Source organism: Miniopterus natalensis, chromosome 7 (genome assembly GCF_054644295.1).
Source record: "Miniopterus natalensis isolate mMinNat1 chromosome 7, mMinNat1.hap1, whole genome shotgun sequence".
Lineage (NCBI taxonomy): Eukaryota > Metazoa > Chordata > Mammalia > Chiroptera > Miniopteridae > Miniopterus > Miniopterus natalensis.
Window position 1 is genome coordinate 16,850,575 of NC_142087.1, and position 18,114 is coordinate 16,868,688.

General features: G+C 42.5%; 1 protein-coding gene across 2 annotated transcripts in view; it reads left to right on the plus strand.

Moving 5' to 3' along the window:
* Positions 1-4,742: 4,742 nt before the first annotated feature.
* The window catches only part of PTPRA (protein tyrosine phosphatase receptor type A), a 110,047-nt gene continuing 96,675 nt past the window's right edge, over positions 4,743-18,114 (plus strand). Inside the window, exon 1 of one of the 2 annotated variants that reach the window (XM_087818837.1) lies at positions 4,743-4,853. The gene's annotated coding sequence lies outside the window, so the exon portion shown is untranslated. The remainder of the gene's footprint in view (positions 4,854-18,114) is intronic. The other variant, XM_087818838.1, reaches the window with a different exon arrangement.

An 18,114-nucleotide genomic window follows, 5' to 3' on the forward strand; every position in this document is an offset into this window, starting at 1 on the left:
CAGAACTGGAAATGTGGCCAGTTTTTGGAATCACCATCTGGCACGGCCTAGCAGATTTCTCTCTCAGAATCAGCAGACACCTCCAGGGAAAGGAATGGATCATCATTCTGAGCTTTTTTCCTCTCTAGTCTTGGCCCCATAATTCTTCACCCACAATTCTTCACCTCCCTGGTAGCTCTTTAGTAACTTTTTAAAATGTTTTCTCCAGCTTTCCTAGTTCTCGATGAAAAGAAGTTGGTACCACATAACCCAGTCCACCCTCTGAAAGGGGGGCCCTGGGCAGTGCTTTTAGAATGTACACAATAAAAAGCCTATGCCCCCAAAGTAACATGCAGCATATTTACTCATAGTCATATCCAAACATTAAACATTGAACACATGAAGGTCTAGAAATATGTGAGAATAATGATAATATACAAAGTGATTACAACTTCAAAAAAGTGTATGCATGTAGGGAAGCACTAGAATTGTTCATGGGGAGAGTTGTTTGAAAATTGAAGGCAGCCATGTGTACCTTTTGTAAAATTAAACACTGATCCCCCCCCCCCCAACATTTTATCACGAAAACTTTCAAACATGCACTAAGTTGAAAGAATTTTACAGTGAATACCTATACACCCACCCCCTGGATTCTACCATTAACATTTAAAAATATTTATCATATATCTATCCATCTATCCATCCTTTTATCCGTCTTACGAATGTCTTATTTTTAATGCATTTCAAAGTAAGTTGCAGTCATTAGTACACTTCTAAATGTTTCATAATGCATTTCATTAGCTAAAGTTCATTTGTTTGCAATTTGTTTCCCCCCCCAGACAAAATCTATATATACAGTGCTCAGATCTTAAGCATACATTTGCTGAGTTTTGACAAATGCATAGACTTACAGTGATATTTTAAAAACAACCAGGATTTTTTTTTTCCAAATCTTCTACTGATCAATTGAAATTTGTGTAAAATGCCTTCTACTCTGAGCAATCTGCATAGTGGGCCTGGGCCTACAATCTGGGTGAGGCCAACTCTTGGCCAATGGGTGGGGCTAGGATTGGGCCTGGGACCAGGATTTCAGGGCTGGGGGCAGAGGATTGGAAACATTTCTTCTAGTTTAGGATATTAATGGCAGCCCTGGAGTGAGAGTCAGAGCAAAGACTCCTACCAGCCACCTCAGGGAGAGTTCTGTGGTCTCTTTTAGGTAGAGTACTGGCAAATGACCTCGGAAGTAGAACAGTGGCCTGGAAAGGCACTTGGCTCTCATTTACTTCAACATTCTGATTGCCTTGCTTTTTTTTTTTTAAGAAATAGAGTGAAGGAGAGAGATCTTTTGATGTTTTGGTAGTTTTTCTTGTATATATATGTTTTTATTGATTTTAGAGAGAGAGGAAGGGGGAGGGAGAGAGAGATAGACACATTGATCTGCTGCCTCCTGCAACCCCCTACTGGGGATCGAGCCTGAAACCCAGATATGTGGCCTGACTGGAGTCGAATTGGGTACCTCTTGGTGCACAGGACAGCGCTCAACCACACTCGCCAGGCGCCTTGTTTATTTTCATTACAGCATTTAAGAAGTTTTCTTGTTCACTTGTTTGTTTATTGTCTGTCGCCCCATCCAGAATGTTTCATGAGAGCAGAGACCTTTACTGTCTTACTCCCTGCTGTGTCCAGCACATGGTCTGTACTCAATAAGTACTTGTTGAGTAAATGACTCATTGTTCCATTTACTACATAGGGAAGGGAGGCCCTGAGAGGGGAAGTGACTTGTCTACAGAAACAGGAGTCCTTTACCCCTCTCCTCCAGCTCTCCTTATAATCTAGTTCTTTTCTCATGACCCCTGGCACCTATCTGTAGGTATACACTCCTGTGGGGTAGGACTAAACCAGGACTGGGAGGAAGGCTTTGGCCTCCCACTTGGGTAAACCTGGGTACAGGAAGCCTCCCTCCCCCCCTTATCTCAGTTCTTTTCTCCTCTTTGAAGATAGCCCTTTGTCCTGTGGTAGAGGGGTGAAGCTGTGGACAGCCCAGGGTCAGGTAGGATGGGGAGGATGGGCAGGTCTCCACAGGTGGGCAGCTGAGGATGGGACTCTGTCCTCTCCCACTGGCAACAGGGTATGTGTGGTTGCCAAGCTGAACTCTCCTTCCCCAGGTCTCCAGAATGAGACACCCAAGACCCTGCCTCTCTTTGGTCTGAAGTTCTGACACCCCCTGCACACACACCACAAATGGTCTGACCACAGTGCAGCTGTCTCATGGAGAGAAGGAACTGCATTTACTGAGACAGGGTTACTTGCCAAGCTGTACATGCCTGCAATTCTCAGTACAGTCCTGAGAGGTTCCAGGAAGAGTAGCAGAAGGAGATTCAGGTCACCCAGCCAATGGAGAGGCTTGAACCCCAGGGTTCTCTCCCACACCCAACTGAAGCATTTTCCCAAGTGTGGTCACACAGGCTGGAGATCCTGCAGATCTCAAGGATGAACACTTAAAAAAAAAAGCAAGCTATTTATTTTAATGTATATTAGAAAACATGAGTAGCATCTCAAAACCTTTTATGGTAAAGTAAGTAAAAATATAAATAAAATATAAATGAACTAAAACATTAAATACTAACCTGGTGGATCCAGGAGATCCCAATTCTGGTCAGGGTACATGCCCTGTTAGATTCCCAGTAGGAGGTGTGTAGGAGGCAGCTGATCAATGATGCATCATTGATGTTTCTCTCTTCTCTCCCTCTCTGAAATCAATAAAGACATTTAAAATAAGTGTAGCTTGAATGTAGATAAAGTAAAACCACACTGATCAGGTTGGTCCTAGGGTGCTGCTATTCTAGCTACCCAGGGACTTCCTACAGTCATTGTTTTTCAGGGGTTCTAAACACTTTGAACGCAGGCTTTTCACTTTTCCGTTGGCGTGCAGATACCGAGTACAGACTTCGTGGGAAACGTGAACGGTGGGCATATGAAAGAACTTGCCCTCATTGGGTCTAACAGGAGATTGGGCATGTGGCCTGTGGGCCTTGGAGCTGGAGTGGCTGTCCTACAGGGGCGCCTTAGGTTTCGCCATTTCACGCCGCTTCTGGGCAAACCCTGCCCAGAGGGAATAAGAAACACGTCTCCCACTCAAGAAGGGACTTTTCCGCTGGCGAGGGGATGGCCTGAAAGAGGCCCACTGCACCCAGTACTCGCAGGCTCCAACTCTGGTCGGCATGCACTCACTTATCCAACAAATACGGGGGCGGGGTGTGCACGGTTTTAAGTTGGAGCCCCAACTGCATGCGGTGGTGGGGACTGGACGTGGAAGGGGCACAAACCAAGTGAAAATGGCAGCTGATGTGGCCGCCTTCTCCACCAAAATGTCCCCACCTAACCCGCCCCGCCAGGAAGAACTGACGCTGACTACAGACCCTACCCCTGGGGTGCGCCGGTCAATCCTGCGACTCTGCCCAATAGATAGTGGGAGGGGAGGGGTTCAGGGGCTGCGGGCCAGGAGGAAGGGCTCGCTGCAACCCACCCCAGATAGTGCAAACTCCAGGTCGGGTGAAGTGTCACTGCCAAGCTCTGTTTGCACACTGCTGTGCAATCTATCTCCACCCTACAGACGCCCACTCTCCCAGTGCGGGTCCCGGTGTGTCCGAGGGACGCTGCATGGGGTCACAACCAGGAGAGTGTGTCACCAGCCACCCACCTGGGCTCCAGTCGGCCTTCAGCAGCGGATACCCAAGTCCTGCAGCCTGGGAAACCGTTCCTGCTGGGCAAATGGACGGCTGGCTTTGGGGCGCCACACATAGGGCCGGGAGCACTGGCGAGGAGTTACGCACCCCCTACCCGGTCCCGGGCCCCAAGGGGGAGCGAGTCTCCTGGTCCTCCCAGCGCTTTGAACCTCCCCTACCCGCCCCCGCCAGGCCTATCCAAACAACACCCCTGCCACAGAGCACCATGTGTTGTGTTTCTTCCCGGCTCCGCGGCGAGCCAGGCCCCGGTGCGTGCATCTGGAAAGCGAAGATTTCCCTGGGGCTCGGGTGGGGACGGCGTGGGCTGACTCGATGTAAGACGACACCCACGGTGCCAGACCCGTTCGAGGGGCTTTGCAGGTTCCTCTTTCTTCCCCGTGAGAGTCTTTTTCCTTTAAATACCTTGCAGCAATTAGGGGGGTAAAATCCGAATGGAACACTTTTGGAGAGAGGAGTGGGAAGACAGCACTTGAATTCCAGACCGCCTTTGTCGCTAGACGGTGTAACTTGTATTTGGCCGCAGTTTTCGCATCTGAAAACTGGGAGGAAGGCCCACGTCTAAGGGGCTGGGACTGTAGAGAGGCGAAAGGCGTGGGTGCACGCGTGGCCGGCGCTCCAGGAGTCCTGTTTCCCGGAGGACAGGGCTTCGATGGGGCGCATATCGCTGCGATGGGGCAGCGCGCGAGACGGTGAGACCGTGGGACCCAGCTCTGCGCGGGGTGCAGTGAACAAGCACTCGGAGGCGCGCAGAGGCGGGGCCCCGGAGGGCCGGGAGACGCCCTTTTAGTGTGGGCCAATCAGCGCTCGGCTCTGAACGGCCAATAAGGAGGCACCTTACAGCCAAGGCCGGCTCAGGAGCTAGGCTGCGGCGAGTGTGGTGCTGACAGAGGCGCGCGCGCGCGAACCAGCTCGGACCCCGGGCCGCTGCAGCCGTCCCCGTCGCCCTCTCTTGTCGCCTTTCAGCCACTTCCCCTCGCCATGGAGGCGAGGCCGCCGCCGCCGCCGCGGGGCTCCAAGCCGCGGGCCGGGCGGCGGCCCTGAAGGCGTGTGGCGGGCCGAGACGCCGCCGCGCAGCCGAGGCGGAGCCGCCGTCCTCGTCCCCAGCGGTCCCGCCCAGCGCCGGACTCCGTGAGTGTTCGCGGCCGCCGCCGCCGCGGGGGCTTTGGAAGTGGCGGGGTAGGGGTGGGGGGCTCTGGGCGTGGGCGGGAGGGGTACCTGGCAGGAGCCCCAATCCCTTTTTTCCCGGTGGAAGCCTTCCGGCGTCTAGAATCCCGTCGGCTCGCACACCCTCGCGCCGTCCGGGGGCGGGGGCGGGGGCGGGGGCGGTCCCCGTCCCCGGAAACGTGCGGGATGGTCGCCGACCCCTGACGACTGCCCGGGAACTTCGCGCGCGTCCTCCTGGGGGCAGGCCCGGGCTACCCGAACTCGTTCTCAATGAAGAAACTTGGAACAGTGGGAACAATTTGCTCAGGTCCATTTAATGGGAAGAGAAAGGGAAACTCCTGGCCTGAGAAAATTTGCTCTTGCAGAGACCAACTTTTCTTTCCCGTGAAGCCCCCAGACCCCTGTCGCAGGCCCCTCTTTTTTCCGCCCACTCCCAACTGTTGAGGCCGTTTAAGAAAGGAAATGGGGCTTAGAGCTGCCCAGACCTCAGAGCGAGCCAGTCGGGAATTCAGATACCCCTCCCTTTCTACTTTTGGTAAATAAAATAAAGAATATCGGTTTTTGAAAAATTAGTTCCTAGTTGTATTTCCTGAAGATAAAAATAATAATGGCAGAGCTGAGCCCAATGTTGAAGGGTTGGGTTTTTTTTGGTGTTTTTTTTTTGGTTGTTTTTTTGAGGTCATGTTGTTTGTAAGACAGGAAAAGAATGTTCAGAACCTCCCTAGACGGGGTGAATGCCTCCAGGAACCTTTGCCCAGGGAGGGAGTCCTGCTCTAGAACCGGTCGCATTTCCCGAGATCTCCTCATCAGCCACCTGCTTGCTGTGAAGGCGGCCCTAGAACTAGAAGATGGTGGGCGGGGGAAGGAATGACAGGGAAGATGGGCGAACATCTCCCCGCCTGGCCACTCCTTCAAAAAGCACAGAGCTGATGCTGTCATCTGTTTATTTAAAAATTCCCTCAGTGTCCTTTTCCCATGGGTTGAGTGAAGCCTAAAATGTCTTATCAAGTCATACAAGGCCTTGACAGTCTTGCCTTAACTTACTCTCTTAGTTTTAGTTGAATTCTTTGGTTCTCCGTACCCCCCTCCCTAGCCGTTCGGAGCTGCTCGCTTGCCTCAGCCCAAGTTTGGATGCCTATGCTTCTGTGATCCTTTTTCCTCCCCACTTTTATCTGGCCAGCTCTGTCTTTTCCTTTGCAGCCCTTTTCACTAGAGAAGCCTCTTGACGGAAGGAGCTGTGTCTTGTGTACCTTTTCATCTCTCATACTGAGAGGATTCTTGCTCCTGATTGGCTTGTGGGTTCTATCCCGTCTCTTCTCCCTATATCTTTGCTCTTTTTACTTCCAGGTACTCACTTCCCAAAAGAATCTTTCCTGTTTCTTGAGGGCTTTCTTGGAGTGCATGCCTATGGCTTTTGGTATCTCTGATTCCCCATTTCCACCCCCAGCCAGCCCCGCCATTAGTAGTCATCAGGCAAGAACTGTCAGGCCTCATATCCCACTGGCATCCAGTCTGCTTGACTGTCTCCCAAAGGCCAAAAGCCCAGCGTGTCTTTTCACCTCTGCCTTCCTCTTGTGGTCTGACTGATATGTGCACTCTAAGGCATAATGGGATCCCAGAGGCTGTTTACTGGACACCTTTTAGCCATTTATTTACCATCTGGGTGAAATTCAGAACCAGAAAAGCCAATCCTCAGACTTAAGTACATTCATGTTCTTTCTGTTTGTTAGGGGAAGTGCTTGGAATACAAATTAAAAGTGAGGAGGTCTAATCTTTACCTTTGAGGAGCTCACAGTCTAATGCAGGACAGATGGATACAAATATATCACAGGTGATATGAAGGTGTAATAATAATAACTTTTATTTGCCTTGTGACAAGCTATGTAATAAATTTCCATGAATTATTTAATGCTTTCAACAGTCATGTAGAGGCTTATTCCTACTTGACAAGGGTGGAAACTGAGGCCATACAGTGGGCAGATGAAGGAATAGGCAGGATTTGAATCTTAGCAGTCTAGTTCCAGAGCATCTGCCAGGCTGTGTAGAAAGTATTCCCTCCCTAGGTGGTTCAAGAAAGCTTTACTGGGAGGGGGCCTTTGGGTCATGAAGGGTGCATAGGAGTTTGTGGACAGGACACAGGAAAGAGGGAACAGCACAAGTGGGCTTGGAGGTGGAAGGAACCCACTGTTCTTGGGGAGCCTGGAGAAGTTAAACCTAGTTGGACTGGATAGAGGAAAGAAGAGTGGGAGGTGAGATTAGGGTGAGCTTGAGGGCTGTATGTGCTGTGTTAAAGTTTGGCCAGAAGAAAGCCACTGGAGGATTTTAAAGGAGGTCAGGGACTTGGGCTGACTGGATTTTGGAAAGGTCATTCAGGGTAGTGTGGGGCCAGATGCTGTTACTCCTGCAATTTGAGAGGCGGTGGCCAGGCTCCACAGAGGCAGAAAGAATCACAGCATTTTAGATTCAGAGGGCAGCCTATAGAGAATCCTGCTCAGTTTTGAGAAAAGATAATAAATACATCTGAGAAAAAATCCCAGCAGTATAAGAGGGCATATAGAGAAAAATAAGTCTCCCTTCCTACCTTGACCCCCCCCAAAGATAACTGAAGTTTACAGTTTCTGTGCCCTTAAATAGACACTGTTCCTTTATAAACATATGTCCATCCATACTCCTTCCCCTATGGTACATACCAGTCACACCTTGCTCTTTTTTACTTAACATAATTAGGAAATCATGCCATATTTGTACATATAGAGCCATTCATTTTTTTAATTGACATTCTTTTTCCTTATTTCATTGTACACACCATAATTTGTAACTAATCTTTGGGTTAAACAACATGTAAATTGTTTCCATTTTTTCTGTTACAGCGTTATGATGAATGCCCTTGTACATACTTTATGTACTCACGTATAAAATCTGAACAATAAATTTCTAAAAGTGGAATTACTGTCTCAAAGGATACATGTGCCTTTAAAAAAATTTTTTATTGACTTTTTTAGAGAGTGAGAGAAACATCGATGGGAGAGCAGCACATGGATCGGCTGCCTCCCGCATGCCCTCACTGGGGATCGAGCCCACAGGTGCCCCTACCAAGAATCAGCCAGCAACCTTTCTTTGCACGGGGGCATGCCAAACAACTGAGCCACACTGGCCAGGGAGATACATGTGCATTAAAAATTTTTAGACATGTGGCCAAGTCACCACCCTTTCGAAGGGGTTATAGTAACTTATCTTCTCTCCCCAAAATGTGAATGGGTCTTTGTCAGAATGTGTGTCCCGCCCCCCTTGATTCTAAGGTATTTCTCTCAATTTACAGGGGGGAAACATTGAGGCTCAGAAAGATAAAGTGGCTTGTGCAAGACTTAAGTGTGGGTGGTAGTTGTTTTTTAAGCAGCTCTGATATTGTATTTGCCCAACACCTTTCATTGGAGGTGCTCAGAGTCGATTTGTAATCATTGTTGCATTGTTTTTCTCCACCTTCGTATGGAAAAAATGAAATACAGGTGAAATTTGAGGTATAAGCAGGAAGCTGGCCAAATATAAAATCTTGTCTTTTATTTCTAGTTCAATAACTAATAAATGTTCTAAAATGCCAAAGCTGAAGAAATGTTTTGTGTTTTTTTAGTGAGTCTAAGTACAACAAAAATAGCTTTAACGCTAACTTAGTAAAAACTGACCAGTAGCCCTAGCCGGTTTGGCTTTGGTTAGAGCATAGGCCTGCGGACTGAAGGGTTCTAGGTTCGATTGCGGCCAAGGGCACATACCTCAGTTGCAGGTTCGATTGATCCCCAGCCCTGGTTGGGGCGGGTAGGGGAGGCAACCAACCTATGTGTCTCTCTCTCTCATGGATGCTTCTCCCTCCCTCCCTCTCTCTCTGAAAAGCAATGGAAAAAAATATCCTTGGGTGGGGATAAAAACAAACAAACAAACCTGACCAGCAAACCTATAGTAACCCAACATTAAAATCTGCTTTAATATATTCTCTATAGAAAAAAGAATCCATTAAATGTTAAACTTTACTCTAAATTCATATCCATCTGTGTCAGTATACTGGCGTAGATTTTTTTAATAGTTGTAATCAGTACATACAGAATATTTTTGTATTCTTGCATAGCATCAACTATTTTATATTTACTTAATAGTATCCTATGCATTGATAACCATAGTTTGTGCACTCTTTTTATTTTTATTTTTCTCCTTTTTACTGTTAAAAATGGTACTTCTGAGCACCATTGTTCAAATATTTCTTTTTGATTATTTTCTTGGACTCTTACCACCAAAGTGGGTTTGCTGACTTCAGGATATGGCTTCAATACCGAATTGCTACCTAGAAAGGTTGAACTAATTTACAACACCATCAGCAATTTATGTGTCCTGACAATCCAGCCAGTGCTATTACAAATAAAAGCTAATATTTGATTTTATCAATTTAAAAGAAATGTATTGGTACTTTGAATTATGTTTAACTTACATTTCTTTAGAAAAAGAGACTAGTAGCTCTTTAAATTTTGAAAGTGCGATATCATATCCAAGAGTTATGTAGCTAAGACCAAATTATTTTTGAAGAAAGGCATTGTTGATGGGACAGAAATATTGTGGAAATTTAGGATAAGAGCATATTGGTATGAAACAAAAGACTAGATGCTGTTTGATTGAAAATAGCAGACATTGTGCCAGGAGTTGGGAATACCCCAGAGTATCATGGATGTGATACCTGTCCCTATAGGGCTAATACAGTAACAGGCATTAATCACTTTATGGTAATTACAGATATGATCAAAGGGGAATGGTAAACCTTGTGAGTGCCAGGGAAGTTCAGTGTTGAACATTTGCAATTGAACATCACTTACAAAGGCCCTGAGCTGGGAAGGGTTTTTGGTATCTTAGGGCATTGCTTCTCTAATTTGAATGTTCACATAAACCATCTGGGGATCTTGTTAAAATGCCAAGTCCTGATTCAGTAGGTCTCGGGTGGGACTTTGGATTCTGCATGACTAAACAGCTCCCAGGTGAGGCAGATGCTACTGGTAGGTGGATCCCACTTGGAGTAGCAAGGCCTAATTGAGAGCTTGGTGAGCACCAGAAACTGACTGACCAAGGTGAGTAGAAGGGGATAGTTCTCTGCCCTGGCTGTACTTTAGATTTACCTGGGGAACTTACAAAATCAGTGATGCAAATACCCCACCCCCAGGTATTTTTTTTTTCTTAATCTTCACCCAAGGATATATTGGTGTGTTTTTTTGTTGTGTGTTTTTTTAAATTTATTTATTTGTTTATTTCCTCACCTGAAGATATTTTTTCCGTTGCTTTTCAGAGAGAGTGGGGGGCGGGAGAGAAACAACGATGTGAGAGAGAGACATCGATTGGTTGCCTCCAGCACACCCTGACTGGGGCTGGGGATTGAGCCCTGCAACTGAGGTATGTGCCCTTGACTGGAATCGAACCTGAGACCCTTCAGTCCTCAGGCCAGTGCTTTAACCCTGAGCCAAACGAGCTAGGGCTATGCTGGTTTTTTAATTGACTTTAGAGAGAAGAAGTGGGGGAAAGGGAGAGAGAAACATCGATATAAGAAACATCAGTCTGCTGCTTCCTGCACCTAACCAGGGAATCTATCGGGACCTTTTGGTGCACAGAATGATGCTCAATCAACTGAGCCACACTGGCCAGGGCATATATATATATATATATATATATATATATATATACACATATATATATACATATATAGTATTTTTAACTCCCAAGGTGATTCTCATATGTAGCCAGGGTTGGGCAGCACTGGACTAGAGAGAGGTGGGGGCCAGACTTGAGGGCCCCATATACCATGCAAGGATTTTGGATTTTATCCTGAAGGCAAAGCTAAGCCATTGAAGGATTTTGAGGAGAGTTAACTGGTCTGATTTGCAGTTGTAAAAATTCACTATGGCAGCAATCCAGAGCAGTGGTTTTCAAAATGAGGTTGATAGGATGCTGGAAGAAAATTTTAGAGCTGCTTTTTATCATTTTTATCTAAAAAGTGATAAAACATTAAACCTAGGGATTGTCACTGGTATCTTGTTGGGTCTACAGGTCAATCAGTATTACCATGTTAACTACAGAACTTTGGATGTCCTGAAGGAAGAGAAGGGAGCTCTGCTGTGAGCGTGCAGAGCCATATTTATACATTTGCTTTCAGTGTATTGCAGCATATTGATAACAGTGTATACTATGCAATTTTCATTAAACCTTTACAAAATGGACAGGTAGCTTAAAATGATTTCTGCAAAGAAACCAGTGATTGGAGGAAATGCTAATAATTCAAGCACAAACAATGGCAGTACTGACCCTTGTCCATTCCCTATTCTCAGCTCTTGGTGAACTATTAATCAGATTAAATAAATCAGCTCTTACTATATCAGAAATATCAAGAAGCCTATTTAAAACATGGATTTACATCCTCTGTCATTAATAGGAACCTTGCTTTGAGAGTATATAGAACCTTGAAATATTAAATAATAGAATATTAGGCTATCACTAGCACCAGGACATTTGAAAACTAAGCATCTGGAACATAAAGAGAACCTCTTCATTTTCCCCCCAGTGATATTTAAAGTCATAGGCTATTCAGTCAGATGTATATAATTTTACTAACCTAATTATTAAAGTATATATTTTGAGGTTTTTTGTTCTTACAAAAGACCAAAAAGGCACATACCATTGGCAGGTTCTTCCTCTCTGTCCTCCCTTCCCTCCACCAAAAAAAGACTCACTTAAAAAAACCCTGATATAGTACATGGAAAAGAATGCATTCCTTTGTCAGCAAATACTCTTATAAGATGCATAGAAAATGTTGCTGAAGATTTGAACAAACAATATTAGAACAAATTTTGCAGTGTGGGAGTTTTGCTCTATAGTTCTAAAAGTTTAGAAGCTTCTAGCATGTATTGTCTAGATTCTCCTTTAATAATTAAATCCAAGAAAAATCAGTTATTTTGTGAGCTACTGAAGGAAAGTTGTACTGGAGAAGAATTCTTAATGATGAAGGACTGCCTTAATAACATTGCTATATATGGAATAATTGTCTAAATGTAAACTCTGATAGAACAGCTGAATAAAAAGATGAAATTAATTCACTGCTTCTTCATGGACTGTTGAGGCAGGTAATCATTCATTGCTTATCTTGTGGTAAAGTTGTTAATGTTACGCATTTTTCTTTTATTAAAAAAACCACAACTTTTCCTGTGATAAATGGCTACCTAGCAAATATTTGAAAAACTAATATCTTTAATCTGCCTCTTCAAGTAAAGGTGTTATTTTAACAGGGAATGAAAAAGTAACTGCTTTTTTCTTAGAAAGAAACATGCTATGAGATAGCATTTTTCTTGTAATTAAAAAAAGAGCTTTATTGATGCCCTAGCCAGTTGCTCAGTGGTTAGAGCATTGGTCTGAGGACTGAAGGGTATTGGGTTTGATTCTGGTCAAGGGCACGTACTTCAGTTGTGGGCTTGATCCCCTACATAGGAAGCAACCAATTGATGTGTCTCTCGAACATTGATGCTTCTCTCTCTCTTTCTCTCTCTTCCCCCTAAAATGCATGGGGAAAAAATATTCTCGGGTGAGGATTAAAAAGATAAATAAATAAAAATACATAAAACACCTTGTGATTATGGAAAATGTAAAGAAATTTGAGTACACCTTGGATAAAGAAGGAGTTTGGAGTTAGACTTCAGCTCTATTTCTGGTAATACTAATTAGCCATGTTACTTTAGGCAAGTCTCCCTGGGTCACAGTTTCATCTGTAAAGTGATAAAGGATTTGATGGTTTAAGATCTTTCTATCTCTAAAGTAATTTAATTCTAAGATACTATAATTTCTAAAACATTAGGACCAGTGTACTTATAATATAGCTCATTCTAAGAAGAATTTGAAGTGATTTGCTACAATACAGATAATACCATAATGTGTGTGTGTATTTAGAGAGTGTGTGTTTAGGAGTTCTCTAGAAAGACATGGAAGAAACTGGTAATAATAACAACACCTGGGGTGGGGAATCACATGGCTGGTGGGAAGGATGCCTTCTATTCAGTGTATTTTCTTTTGTATTCTTTGATTTTTATGATGTGTGCTTGATTACCTAGTCAGCAAGGACAAATAAGATTTAAATAGGTAAATATATATGTAAAGAAGTCAGAGTGAAGGGAAAAAGTAAGGGTCTCATGGTAGCAGAGTGGCAGCCTGAGAATGTTAGTACAGAGAGTGCAGTCCATTAGATCCTATGCAGTTATTTAAAGAAGACTACACACATCTTGAGATCTCATATTAGCCAAAGCAAAGTGGTTTCAAGAGATTTACTTGACTTACAAGATATAAGCCATTATCAGGAGTGAAAAACAGCCTTTCCTGCCTAAGGTTTTGAGGCATTTTCCTCTTGAGAGGGATATTGTGTGATATGATATGATGGAGGATGTTTTCAATAATAACTCCACAGTCATACTGTAGTGCAGTATCTCAAATGGGTCCTTGGATATATTTTGGAGAGAAGTTTCTCTGAGTAGACTCTAATAGTTTTTTAAACTTTGGTAATCTGAAATAAAAGTATGTGAATAACTGCCCACCTTTTAACTGAGTATTGCCACACAATTTCAGTGCCCATGTTTGTGTGTATGTTTAGGATCATTGGTTATATACTTCTTTTTTTGGAAGTAAATAGTTTATGGAACCAGTGGAAGGCCAAGTAGTGTTGGGCACACAGAGCAACTTTTGCAGTTGTTTGAATGGGAAAGTGGTAGAGAATTGGTATCATGTGGCATATTATGTTTAGGCATGCCAAACTTAAAAACAAACTGCGTAGTAGTCAATACCATATCTATATTGTGAGCAGTGATTTAATTTCAACATTAAGTCTGTTGCTATCTATTAATATTGTTAATTTGACTTTCTTTAGTTTAATATTTTATATTTAATTTGTAAATTTGTTTTGATTCTATAGCTATATGGTGTAGCAATTTTACTCATTAATAAAAAGTTTAACTTAGCATTGAAGGTGTGTTAAGAATTTTGTTTTCCTTTTAAAGGGATCTGTACCTGTAGTAGTGATTTTGCTGTAGATCTCACAGCTTCACTTATTTTAAGCAGAGTCCAAAAATGCCCAAATGAAAGGCAGTTTTCTATATATCATTTCTCTTGATTTGATTTCACTGAATTAGAAAAAGAAACTTTGAAATAATGAGTACAGTTGCTGATTAATGGCACATCCAACTTTAACAATGAAGATGTTTAAAGACAACACTGCCTTGAGTAGGTGATGACTCCATCTCTACATAGAGCAACTGCAGGCAGGACCAAGATGGCTATCAGAAAAGAATTCAAGAGCTCCAGCTCACAAACAAATAAATCAGGCTCCAACTTTCTCTACAATTGAAGGGAGCGTGACTTGAATGGGATTAGTCTGAAAAATGTCAAAGTTGAGTACCCAGGTATTCATTTTAGCTATAGAAAGCTATCAGTAATCTGCCTGTGAAATACCTAATTTCAAACAGCATAATTTCCTGGTGAGTCCAACAGGACAATTCTTTTGGAGAAGGCAACTGTAAAAAACAGAGTTGTATTTAAAGAAATTGTTGGATATTAACTTCCTACCCAGAATGATGATTTTGATTTTAAAGTTGTTGATCGTAAGTCATTTTAAAATATATATATATGTCTTTATTGATTTCAGAGAGAGGAAGGGAGAAGGAGAGAGAGAAAAATCAATGATGGGAGAGTCCTCATTGATCAGCTGCCTCCTGCATGCCCCCTACTGGGGATCGAGCCCACTACCCGGGTATGTGCCCTGACCGGGAATCAAACTGCCATCTTCTGGATCCTAGGCCTATGTTCAACTGCTGAGCCACACCCAGCCAGGCAAGCCATTTTTTTTTCTAATGGTAGCTTAGCGCCACCATTTTTCTGAGGTCATTGTTATTGAAATCAAAACAGTGTTTATTGGCATAGAGGAGTAATTTCTTTTTGTGCCTTTTACATTTTAAATAATTGTAATAGAATTTTAAAAGAAGGGTACAAGATTTTAAATTCCATGAATTGTTATCTGATCTGACAGGAGTCTGTTGAATCGAACCCTGTGATTCTTAGAGTAATTTGGTTATAGGTGCCATTTGTCAGATTAAGGAAGTTCCCTTTTATTCCTTGTCTGCAAAGTTTTTGTGTGTGTTTTTTATATATAAATATGTTTTTATTGATTTTAGAGAGAGGGAGAGGGAGGGAGGGAGAGGGAGAGGGAGAAATATCAGTCAGTTGCCTCCTGCACACACCCCAACTAGGAATCGAACCAGTGACCTTTTCCATACATAGGATGACGCTCAACCAACTGAACCATCTGAGCCACACTGGCCAGGGCTGCAAAGAGTTTTTATGACTGTATGTTGAATTTTATCCCATGATTTTTCTGCTTGTACTGAGATAGGATTTTTCTTTAAATTTTCAATATGAGTTACATTAATCAGTTTAATGATAAAATTCTGTTTTTAGTTTTTTCTTTTAAGCTCATTGTTTTATCTAATTTTTTTATTGTAAAATATACATAACAAAATTTACCATGCTACCTATTTTTAAGAGTCCAGTTCAGAGTACATTTACTTACTAATTGTTGTGCTACCATCTCTACCATCCATCTCCAGAACTTTTTCATCATCCCCAACTGAAACTCTGTACCCTTTAAACAATAACTTCTCCTTTCTCTTTCCCTCTGCCTTCTGGCAACAACCTTTCATTAATTAGTTTTTAACATTAAACACAGTTAAGTCGTGATGTGTACTGCATTGTCTTTTTTATTCTATATGTTGATGGCATCAGATTACTAATATTTTGGTTAGAATTTTTTTTTCAGTAACAGTTCAGACTGTTCTCTAATTTCCACTGTGTTTGCTTCTTTAATCCATGGGTTATTTGTAAGCCTGTCTTTTAATTTTCAAACATGAGGTTTTTCTATTTATCTTTTTGTACTGGGTTTATGGATTAATTGCATTGTGGTTAAAGAATATGACTGTATGATTTCAGTCTTTTGGAAATTGTTAATATTTATTCGCTGTTTGGCTTAGTATATCCTTCACCCACATTGCACATTGTTAATGTTAACATTTTACCATAATTGCCTTATCTTTGTCACTTTAATCTTTAGTTTATTATTTTTTTAAATATATCTTTTATTGATTTCAGAGAGAGGAAGGGAGAGGAGAGAGAGAGAAGCATCAATGATAAGAGAGTCATTGATTGCTGCCTTCTGCACGCCCCCCCGCTGGGGATCGAGCCCACAACCTGGGCATGTGCCCTACCAGGAGATGAACTGCGATCTCCTGTATCATGGGTCGATGCTCAACCACTGAGCCACTGCCAGCTGGGCTGGAATGATACTTTGAGGCTAAAGAAATTTCTCATCAGATTTTTACCTACTTGTTTTAGCATGCATTGAGGATTTGTGCCTGAATCAGTTATTACTATAGTGATGGCCAAATGGCGAAGTTTTAAAATTTCATCATTCCTTCTGCATTTATCATATGGCATTTCATTGTAGGGAAATGCTTCCTCTTCTTGTGTGTTTTTTTTTTTTAATCATTCAAACATATCTGCATGGATTCCTGGATTCCTATTTTATTAATTTTTCCTTTATTTTGATGCTCAAATTGTCCCAGAATTCTTCTAAGCTGGCTCCTGTGTCCTTTTTTCAGGTTCCCATCATTCTTTGATCACTTACTTTTCTTACTTTTCGGTACAAAAAGATTATCCATGCTCATCTTGTACTTTCACTTCCTTGATCCTGGAATCAGCCATTTTATCAGGGAGCTCAGGTTCCTTTTATTAGAGGATGTATTTAGAAAACAACATCTGGACAGCCAGGTATGTTCTTTGCTACTGGGGTGTCATTGCTCATAGGCTCTATTAGAGGTCAGAGGTCGGATATTGATTTAAAATGTACACAGGGTTTAATTTATAAGTATGATTGAGTGATGCCATGAAGAGATCAGTGCCACTGAAGGATGTTTATTACTCAGTTTCCCAGAAGCAGGAGGGATACCGTGCAATGCAAGGCCACATCAGGGAAGCAGCACCACCGTCAGTCAGGAGGCAGAGGGAGTGAAGGGAAAGCCTTTATTACTATAGTGCTGGGAACATCCACTCTTGGGCAGGAAGTGAAACACATGATGGGGTTTGTGGTTGGAGGGTTTGTAATATTTTCATATATACATATGCATATAAACATAAACATCCGTATCTGCCTATAAATATTGAAAGCCATAATTTCATTCTGATACCTCTAATTCCATTCCAGTACCACAGGGTTTTTTCTAGTCTTTCCCTTTTCTGAATTTGTACCTTCTTTCTCTGACATTGAGAATCTGGCCCTGTATCCTTTTTGCTCTACCCGCTGTATATAACTTGTAACCTGGAATAGCTTTTCCAAAACTTGAAAAATTTACTCTGACCCTGTATTAGCTGATTAATATGTCCCAAGATGTCATTCAATTTAAAGGTAGCCTTTAAAAAAAAATTACAATCTCTGCACTGCTCTCAGCTGAACTTTACACAACTCTGCATTTCCTTCTGTCAGTTCCTTTTGGAATGGTGGGTGGGTAGCAGAAGAAAGGGTATGTACAATAATGTATTTTTAGTTCTTTTGAACAGAGGGTTGCTCCAGCCATTGCTATTGATGACAGGAAGTATATTTATAACTCCAGGGAAGGGGGATCCTGCTTTAAGAAAACTTGGGAGGCTGTACTTAATATGTTTCTTTAAAGTTCATTTGTACTTTATAGGAAGTTCTTACCTTAGAAATGTTTTTGTGATTAATGGATCTGTAACTTATGAAGCATAGGTATTTTCATAAGTATATTCAATCCTCTCCAGAATTTGAAAAAACCTTTCATTTTGAAATTTCACAATTTGCAACGCCTAAAACAAAGGACACTTCTAGAGTACACAGGATGTGTGGAGAATTTAGATGGTAGCATGCAGTTTACAGTAAGGATATTGAGGGGGTACTAAATATTGTCACTAATTAGATATTTATAAAGTTCTTATTGCTACAGCTTCTTTTGTTATTGTCTTTTAAAGATTGAAACCAAAGTACAGAGTGGGGCAAAAGTAGGTTTACAGTTTGTATGAGAAGTAATATAAGTAATAATATAAGAATAAACTGTGTTTCGTGTACTCGCAACTGTAAACCACGTTTGCCGCACTCCTCTCTCTC